The sequence below is a fragment of the Eurosta solidaginis genome, chromosome 2, assembly GCF_040869045.1.
Source record: "Eurosta solidaginis isolate ZX-2024a chromosome 2, ASM4086904v1, whole genome shotgun sequence".
Lineage (NCBI taxonomy): Eukaryota > Metazoa > Arthropoda > Insecta > Diptera > Tephritidae > Eurosta > Eurosta solidaginis.
Genome location: NC_090320.1, coordinates 210,918,249 through 210,926,880, shown reverse-complemented (window position 1 = coordinate 210,926,880; position 8,632 = coordinate 210,918,249).

Here is an 8,632-nt window from a genome sequence, read left to right as displayed (position 1 = left end):
TTTTGTTATATATATTTATCTCGATTCCTTTATACCTGTACAACCAACCGTTATCCAATCAAAGTTAATATACTCTGTGTGCAAAGCATGCTAAGTATAAAAATAAACTAAAGTTAACACAAAACTATGTTTAATTTCCTATCCAGCCAGACCCATTTGCTTCTCTATATGACAATACAGGTATCCGTCAAAATGAGGGTTAAGCACTGTGCTCCTACTTAAGCACTCGTGCATTGCAAAACTTTAGCTTTGAATAACTGTTTTCTGTATTTGCTGCAGTGATATTTTGTGAAAGATTGAAATCCAGCGTAAATCGTCAGAATGAACCGGTTAAAGACCTTGCAAAATTTAGCATCGATCAGATTTTCACTAGAGTTGCAAAACTATCGAAAGTATCGACAGTGTGTTTTATTTCTTTTAATAAATCGAGCATAATGGACGGCTATTAAAAAATATTGATTGTTATGTGTTAGATTAAGTTGAACTGGTCGATCTGTGACGTCCTCACATAGACTAGATGAGTCCATAGTGTTACCAGAAGTTTGTTTATCTACCAAAATGAAAAAAACCTTATCAAAAAATAGGAGGTATATTTTAAAATATTTTCGCCCCCTTGGCAAATGCTGGAAACTTTCTAAAACCTATGTCATTTGATGCTTCTAAAGGGTTTCATCTATTTGGGAACCAGCAATAATAACAAAAAAAGTCTCAGCTTAGAAGTAAAATGAAGAATAACTCTGCCAACAAGTGCTTCTTTGGATTGAGTAGGCAATTAATAAAGTAAAATGCTCCCTCGATGAACAAAAATCATGCCCTACAAATCGCATCGAAAGAAGTTGAGATGGTGTTGGAAAGAAAACTTCTCCGGAAGATATATGGTCCTATCCATGGTACCTAGGGCGAGTATCGAAGGAGCTATAATGGTGAGTTGTGTGAGCTTAGCGTAGACACGATGATAATGCTGCGCCTAAAAACCCAAAGGTTTCGCTGGCTAGGTCATCTTATGCGAATGAACGCACTGGTCAGAAAATATTTTAGTCCATACCACAGTTTGGAAGCAGATGAAAGTGGTGACCTCCTCTGAGTTGTGACCGGCAGGTGTAGGAAAACTTGACCTCCCACGGTCCTCCCAATTGGTATTAGTTGTCGCGAAACAGGATAAGGGGGCAAGAAATATTACGAAACGGCCAAAATAAATTATGAAACTTCTTCTTATTTCAGAAAGGTCGTCATTGGCCAGTTTTATATCCGCCTGAGCGCAATATCCGAAAATTTTAATTAAAATAAATTGCTCATTTCAATCGGCTGAAAAAAGATATAGCGAAAGCAATAAAATTTAACTGCGATTTAACAGTTCTGAATATTTTAATGTAAGGAGGTGTGACACAGAGAAATGACCTTAAGAAAAAAGCGTTGACTTTATAATCATTTTGGAAAAGCAGAATGTTCATAATATCAATATCTTCGACATTTTAACCATTTGAATTTTGACATTGCGACTATTTCATATGGTCATAACTAATTGATTTTGTGGCCAATGGTAGCGGTCATAAGGTCATTTGACGTTATGGCCGCTGACTCTATATCACCCCTCCAACCAAGACTGCATTTTCAGATTTGTAAGTTTTTTTTGCTTAGTTCATATACCTGGATCGTTTACGTATGCTTTACTCGATACTCCCTGAAAGTAACGGCATCAACTTTTGATAAAAGTTTTTTTTATACTCAGCTGAGCAGAGCTCACAGAGCATATTAATTTTGTTGGCATAACGGTCATCCGTAACGGCATAAACTGATCGAGATAGATATAGACTTCTATATTTAAATATGATCTGGGCGAAAAAGAAATTCAATTAGCCATGAAATTTGGTATGTAAGTTCCTGGGCACTCAACTCAGATGGCTATTTAAAATGAACGAAATCGGAAAAAGTGCGTTAATTCATTACCAAAGACGGCTAAAATGATGAAACTTGGTAGGTTGTTTGACCTTATCACACAAAATAGAAAATTAGTAAAATTTGAACAATGGGCGTGGCACCGCCCATTTCTACAAGAAGGTAATTTAAAAGTTTTGCAAGTTGTAATTTGGCAGTCGTTGAAGATATCATGATGAAATTTGGAAGGAACGTTACTCCTATTACTATATGTGTGCTAAATAAAACAAGTAAGGAAGGCTAAGTTCGGGTGTAACCGAACATAACATACTCAGTTGCGAGCTATGGAGACAAAATAAGGAAAATCAATCTGGGGTAACCCTGGAATGTGGTTGTATAACATGTGTATCAAATGAAAGGTATTAAAGAGTATTTTAAGAGAGAGTAGGCCATAGTTCTATGGATGAACGCCATTTAGGGATATCGCCATAAAGGTAGACCAGGGCTGACTCTAGAATTTGTTTGTACGATATGGGTATCAAATGAAAGGTGTTACTGAGCATTTTAAGAGGGAGTGGGCCTTAGGTCTATCGGTGGACGCCTTTTCGAGATGTCCCCATTAAGGTGGACCAGGGGTGATTCTATAATGTGTTTGTACGATATGGGTATCAAATGAAAGCTGTTAATGAGTATTTTGAAAAGGAGTGATCCTTAGTTCCATAGGTGGACGCTGTTTCGAGATATCGCCATAAAGGTGGACCAGGGGTGTCTCTAGAATGTGTTTGTACGATATGGGAATCAAATGAAAGGTGTTACTGAGCATTTTAAGAGGGAGTGGGCATTCGGTCTATAGGTGGACGCCTTTTCGAGATATCGCCATTAGGGTGGGCCAGGGGTGACTCTAGAATGTTTGTACGGTATGGGTATCAAACGAAAGGTGTTACTGAGCATTTTAGGAGGGAGTGGGCATGAGGTCTATAGGTGGACGCCTTTTCGAGATATCGTCATTAGGGTGGGCCAGGGGTGACTCTAGAATGTGTTTGTATGATATGTGCATCAAACGAAAGGTGTTACTGAGCATTTTAAGAGGGAGTGGGCATTAGGTCTATAGGTGGACGCCCTTTCGAGATATCGCCATTAGGGTGGGCCAGGGGTGACTCTAGAATGTTTGTACGATATGGGTATCAAACGAAAGGTGTTACTGAGCATTTTAAGAGGGAGTGGGCAGTAGGTCTATAGGTGGACGCCTTTTCGAGATATCGCCATTAGGGTGGGCCAGGGGTGACTCTAGAATGTGTTTGTACGATATGGGTATCAAATGAAAGGTGGTAAGGAGTATTTTAAAAGGGAGTAATCCTTAGTTCTATAGGTGGACGCCTTTTCGAGATATCGCCATTAGGGTGGGCCAGGGGTGACTCTAGAATGTTTGTACGATATGGGTATCAAACGAAAGGTGTTACTGAGCATTTTAAGAGGGAGTGGGCATTAGGTCTATAGGTGGACGCCTTTTCGAGATATCGCCATTAGGGTGGGCCAGGGTGACTCTAGAATGTGTTTGTACGATATGGGTATCAAATGAAAGGTGGTAATGAGTATTTTAAAAGGGAGTAATAATTAGTTCTATAGGTGGACGCCTTTTCGAGATATCGCCATTAGGGTGGGCCAGGTGTGACCCTAGAATGTTTGTACGATATGGGTATCAAACGAAAGGTGTTACTGAGCATTTTAAGAGGGAGTGGGCATTAGGTCTATAGGTGGACGCCTTTTCGAGATATCGCCATTAGGGTGGGACAGGGGTGACTCTAGAATGTTTGTACGATATGGGTATCAAACGAAAGGTGTTACTGAGCATTTTAAGAGGGAGTGGACATTAGGTCTATAGGTGGACGCCTTTTCGAGATATCGCCATTAGGGTGGGCCAGGGTTGACTCTAGAATGTTTGTACGATATGTGTATCAAACGAAAGGTGTTACTAAGCATTTTAAGAGGGAGTGGACATTAGGTCTATAGGTGGACGCCTTTTCGAGATATAGCCATTAGGGTGGGCCAGGGTGACTCTAGAATGTGTTTGTACGATATGGGTATCAAATGAAAGGTGGTAATGAGTATTTTAAAAGGGAGTAATCCTTAGTTCTATAGGTGGACGCCTTTTCGAAATATCGCCATTAAGGTGGGCCAGGTGTGACTCTAGAATGTTTGTACGATATGGGTATCAAACGAAAGTTGTTACTGAGCATTTTAAGAGGGAGTGGGCATTAGGTCTATAGGTGGACGCCTTTTCGAGATATCGCAATTAGGGTGGGCCAGGGGTGACTCTAGAATGTTTGTACGATATGGGTATCAAACGAAAGGTGTTATTGAGCATTTTAAGAGGGAGTGGACACTAGGTCTATAGGTGGACGCCTTTTCGAGATACCGCCATTAGGGTGGGCCAGGGGTGACTCTAGAATGTTTGTACGATATGGGTATCAAACGAAAGGTGTTATTGAGCATTTTAAGAGGGAGGGGGCATTAGGTCTATAGGTGGACGCCTTTTCGAGATATCGCCATTAGGGTGGGACAGGGGTGACTCTGGTATGTTTTTGTACGATATGGATATCAAATTAAAGGTATTAATGAGGGTTTTAAAAGCGAGTGGCCCTTAGATGTATATGTGAAGGCGTTCTCGCGATATCGACCAAAATGTGGACCAGGTGATCCAGAAAATCATCTGTCGGGTACTGCTAATTTATTTATATATGCAATACCACTAACAGTATTCCTGCCAAGATTCCAAGGGCTGTTGATTTCGCCTTGTAGAACTTTTTCATTTTCTTCTACTTAATATGGTAGGTGTCACACCCATTTTACAAAGTTTTTTCCAAAGTTATATTTTGCGTCAATAAACCAATCCAGTTACCCGGTTTCATCACTTTTTTCGTATTTGGTATAGAATTATGGCATTTTTTTCATTTTTCGTAATTTTCGATATCGATAAAGTGGGCGTGGTTATGGTCAGATTTCGCCCATTTTTCATACCAAGAAAAAGTGAGCTCAGCTAAGTACGTCGGCTAAGTTTAGTAAAGATATATCGGATTTTGCTCAAGTTATTGTGTTAAGGGCTGAGCGGAAGGACAGACGGTGGACTGTGTATAAAAACTGGGCGTGGCTTCCACCGATTTCGCCCATTTTCACAGAGAATAGTTACCGTCATAGAATCTATGCTCCTACCAAATTTGAGAAGGATTGGTAAATTTTTGTTCGACTTATGGCAATAAAAGTATTCTAGACAAACTAAATGAAAATGGGCGGAGCCACGCCCATTTTGAAATTTTCTTTTATTTTTGTATTTTGTTGCATCATATCATTACTGGAGTTGAATTTTGACTTAATTTATTTATATACAGTAAAGATATTAAATTTTATGTTAAAATTTGAATTAAAAAATTTTTTTTTTTAAAAAGTGGGCGTGTTCTTCATCCAATTTTGCTAATTTTTATTTAGCACATATAGAGTAGTAGTAGTAACGTTCTTGCCAAATTTCATCATGATATCTTCAACGACTGCCAAATTACAGCTTGCAAAACTTTTAAATTACCTTCTTGTAAAAGTGGGCGGTGCCACGCCCATTGTACAAAATCTTACTAATTTTCTATTCTGCGTCATATCGTCAACCCATCTACCAAGTTTCGTCGCTTTATCTGTCTTTTATAATGAGTTATCGCACTTTTTCGGTTTTTCGAAATTTTCGATATCGAAAAAGTGGGCGTGGTTATAGTCCGATATCGTTCATTTTAAATAGCGATCTAAGATGAGTGCTCAGGAACGTACATACCAAATTTCATCAAGATACCTAAAAATTTACTCAAGTTATCGTGTTAACGGACGGACGGACGGACGGACGGACATGGCTCAATCAAATTTTTTTTCGATCCTGATTATTTTGATATATGGAAGTCTATATCTATCTCGAGTCCTTTATATATGTACAACCAACCGTTATCCAATCAAACTTAATATACTCTGTGAGCTCTGCTCAACTGAGTATAATTAGCAAAATCGGAATACGAACACACCCACTTAAAAAAAAAATTTAAAAGTCAAATTTTAACAAAAAATTTAATACTTGTAATTTTTTTTTTTTTTTTTTTTTTCGATCAGTTCGAATTAAGAAAAAAAAAAAAAAAATTTAATATCTTTACAGTATATATGTAAATTTTGTTAGCATTCAACCCCAGTAATGATATGGTGCAACAAAATACTAAAATAAAAGAAAATTTTAAAATGGGCGTGGCTCCACCCTTTTCATTTAATTTGTCTAGAATACTTTTAATGCCATAAGTCGAACAAAAATTTACCAATCCTTGTGAAATTTGGTAACGGCATAGCCTCTATAACGGTAACTGTTTTCTGTGAAAATGGGCGAAATCGGTTGAAGCTACGCCCAGTTTTTATACACAGTCGACCGTGTGTCCTTCCGCTCTGCCGTTAACACGATAACTTGAGCAAAAATCGATATATCTTTACTAAACTCAGTTTACGTACTTATCTTGCTATTAAAAATGGGCGGAATCCGACTATGACCACGCCCACTTTTTCGATATCGAAAATTGCGAAAAATGAAAAAAGTGCCATAATTCTATACCAAATACAAAAAAAGGGATGAAATATGGTGAGTGGATTGGTTTTTTGACGCAAAATAAAACTTTAGAAAAAACTTTATAAAATGGGTGTGGCACCTGCCATATTAATTAGAAGAAAATGGAAAGTTCTGCAGGGCGAAATCAAAGGCCCTTGTAATCATGGCAGGAATACTTACTGTTCGTGGTATCACATATATAAATAAATTAGCGGTACCCGACAGATGATGATCTGGGTCACCCTGGTCAACATTTTTGTCGGTATCTCGACAAACACATTCTAGAGTCACCCCTGGTCCACCTTTATGGCGATCCCCCGAAATGGCGTCCACCTATAGAACAACGGCCCACTCTCTTTTAAAATACTCTTTAATACCTTCCATTTGATACCCATGTCATACAAACATATTCCAGGGTTACCCTAGATTAATTTTCCTACATGGTGATTTTCCCTTATTTTGTCTCTAAGGCGCTAAGCTGAGGATTTATTGTTCGGTTGCACCCGAACTTATCGATCCTTACTTGTTTTGTTTTTTTAATTTTAATTTAACTAAATTCAACTTGTCAATCCATATTATTAAAATTTTAAAGTTTTCGTAGAACTTTGTAACCAAACTTACTTGCGAACACACCTTCTTAGCTCTATATTTATTAAACTCTTCTAAAACTTTGGTAGAAATAGCAGTAAAATATACTTCGCTTGAAAGAAAATATACATACTTTTGTATAAATTTGTAGATACTAAAAGCGTGAAATATATATATGTATATTAGGGCGGATCTATTTAAAAATTGCTCATTGCTCTCTCAAAATCGTATTCTAGGGATCAAAATAAGAAACTTTGCCGAAGGAACAATACCTCTAAAACGAATTCTGATGTCCCCCCTTTGGGTCGAACTTTTAGGTAGGGGCAATTTCAATTCTACCTGCTGTGTCTTGTGGTGGCTTAAAAAAAACAACACAAGCAATTTTACGATCTGCAATTGTGTCACAGTGATACCTTCATTTTTTAAAACGGTTGAATAAAAAACCCACACAACTATGTTTACGACATGCAAATGCATCACAGCGATGACTTGGTTTTAAAAGGGGGTTGTAAAAACGGTAATTTCTAATAATTTCTTTTAATTTCTTTTCTATTACTAAATTCATTTTTTCATTTACATATGTTCTGACTAAATAAATTTCTAAAGAGAAAAATGAACTCCAAAAAGAAAAAACATAGGCATTTCAAAGTGGGATTTTTCAAAATTTGTCCCTACGATCCAAGGGGGGGGGGGACATCAGAATTCGTTTTAGAGGTATGGTTCCTTCGGCAAAGTTTCTTATTTTGATACCTAGAATATGATTTTCACAGAGCAATGGGTGACTTTTTTGCTTCCCCACAAATCGACCCGGCCTAATGTATATGTGTGCTTATGAGCTTTAGTTTAGGTTCGAGGTTATCAACTAAAGTTATATGAAATCGTCTTGACGTGGTAAGAAAACGTCACAGTTGGCAACTAGAAGAGATGCATAAATGATCAGGAAGCTAGTATGTAAAAAAATATATATATATAATGAGCTACAAGTATGAATACATACATACATTCATAAAAACATCTAAATATATTTAGAATGGTATACGTGTATGCGCCTGCAAATATACCACTTTTTATTTAAATACACCACTCCACCTTTTCTGTATGTAAAGCAACCACAACACTAGCACCAAAATCTCGATGGCAAAACATAAGTGAAACTAATGGTGGCAGCTGAACAGTTAGTTCTTAGAGTAGCCTTAGGCATTTTGTGAGTCGCAAGTTGTATGAAAGTAAAATAAGTTAGTTGCTTGCGTACGCAAAAGTTACGAATTCGACTAGGAGTGGATGTACGTACGTGCAAATATTTAATATGTAATGGCATACAAGTACACTCTACGAACAATATGTGCGTGAGGATGTGCATGCGCGCGTAATCGTGAATGCTGCAACTACGCTCTTGTGCATTTTATATAGATTTATTAGTTATGCTAATGCTTTGCGTTGAATAAGTTTTCTTTACATTTACTTTAAGTAGTTCCTAATATATAAAATACAGTTATCTAAGATGACCTCACATATCAAGTTGTAGTAAGTACTTACGTATGATTTTGAAAG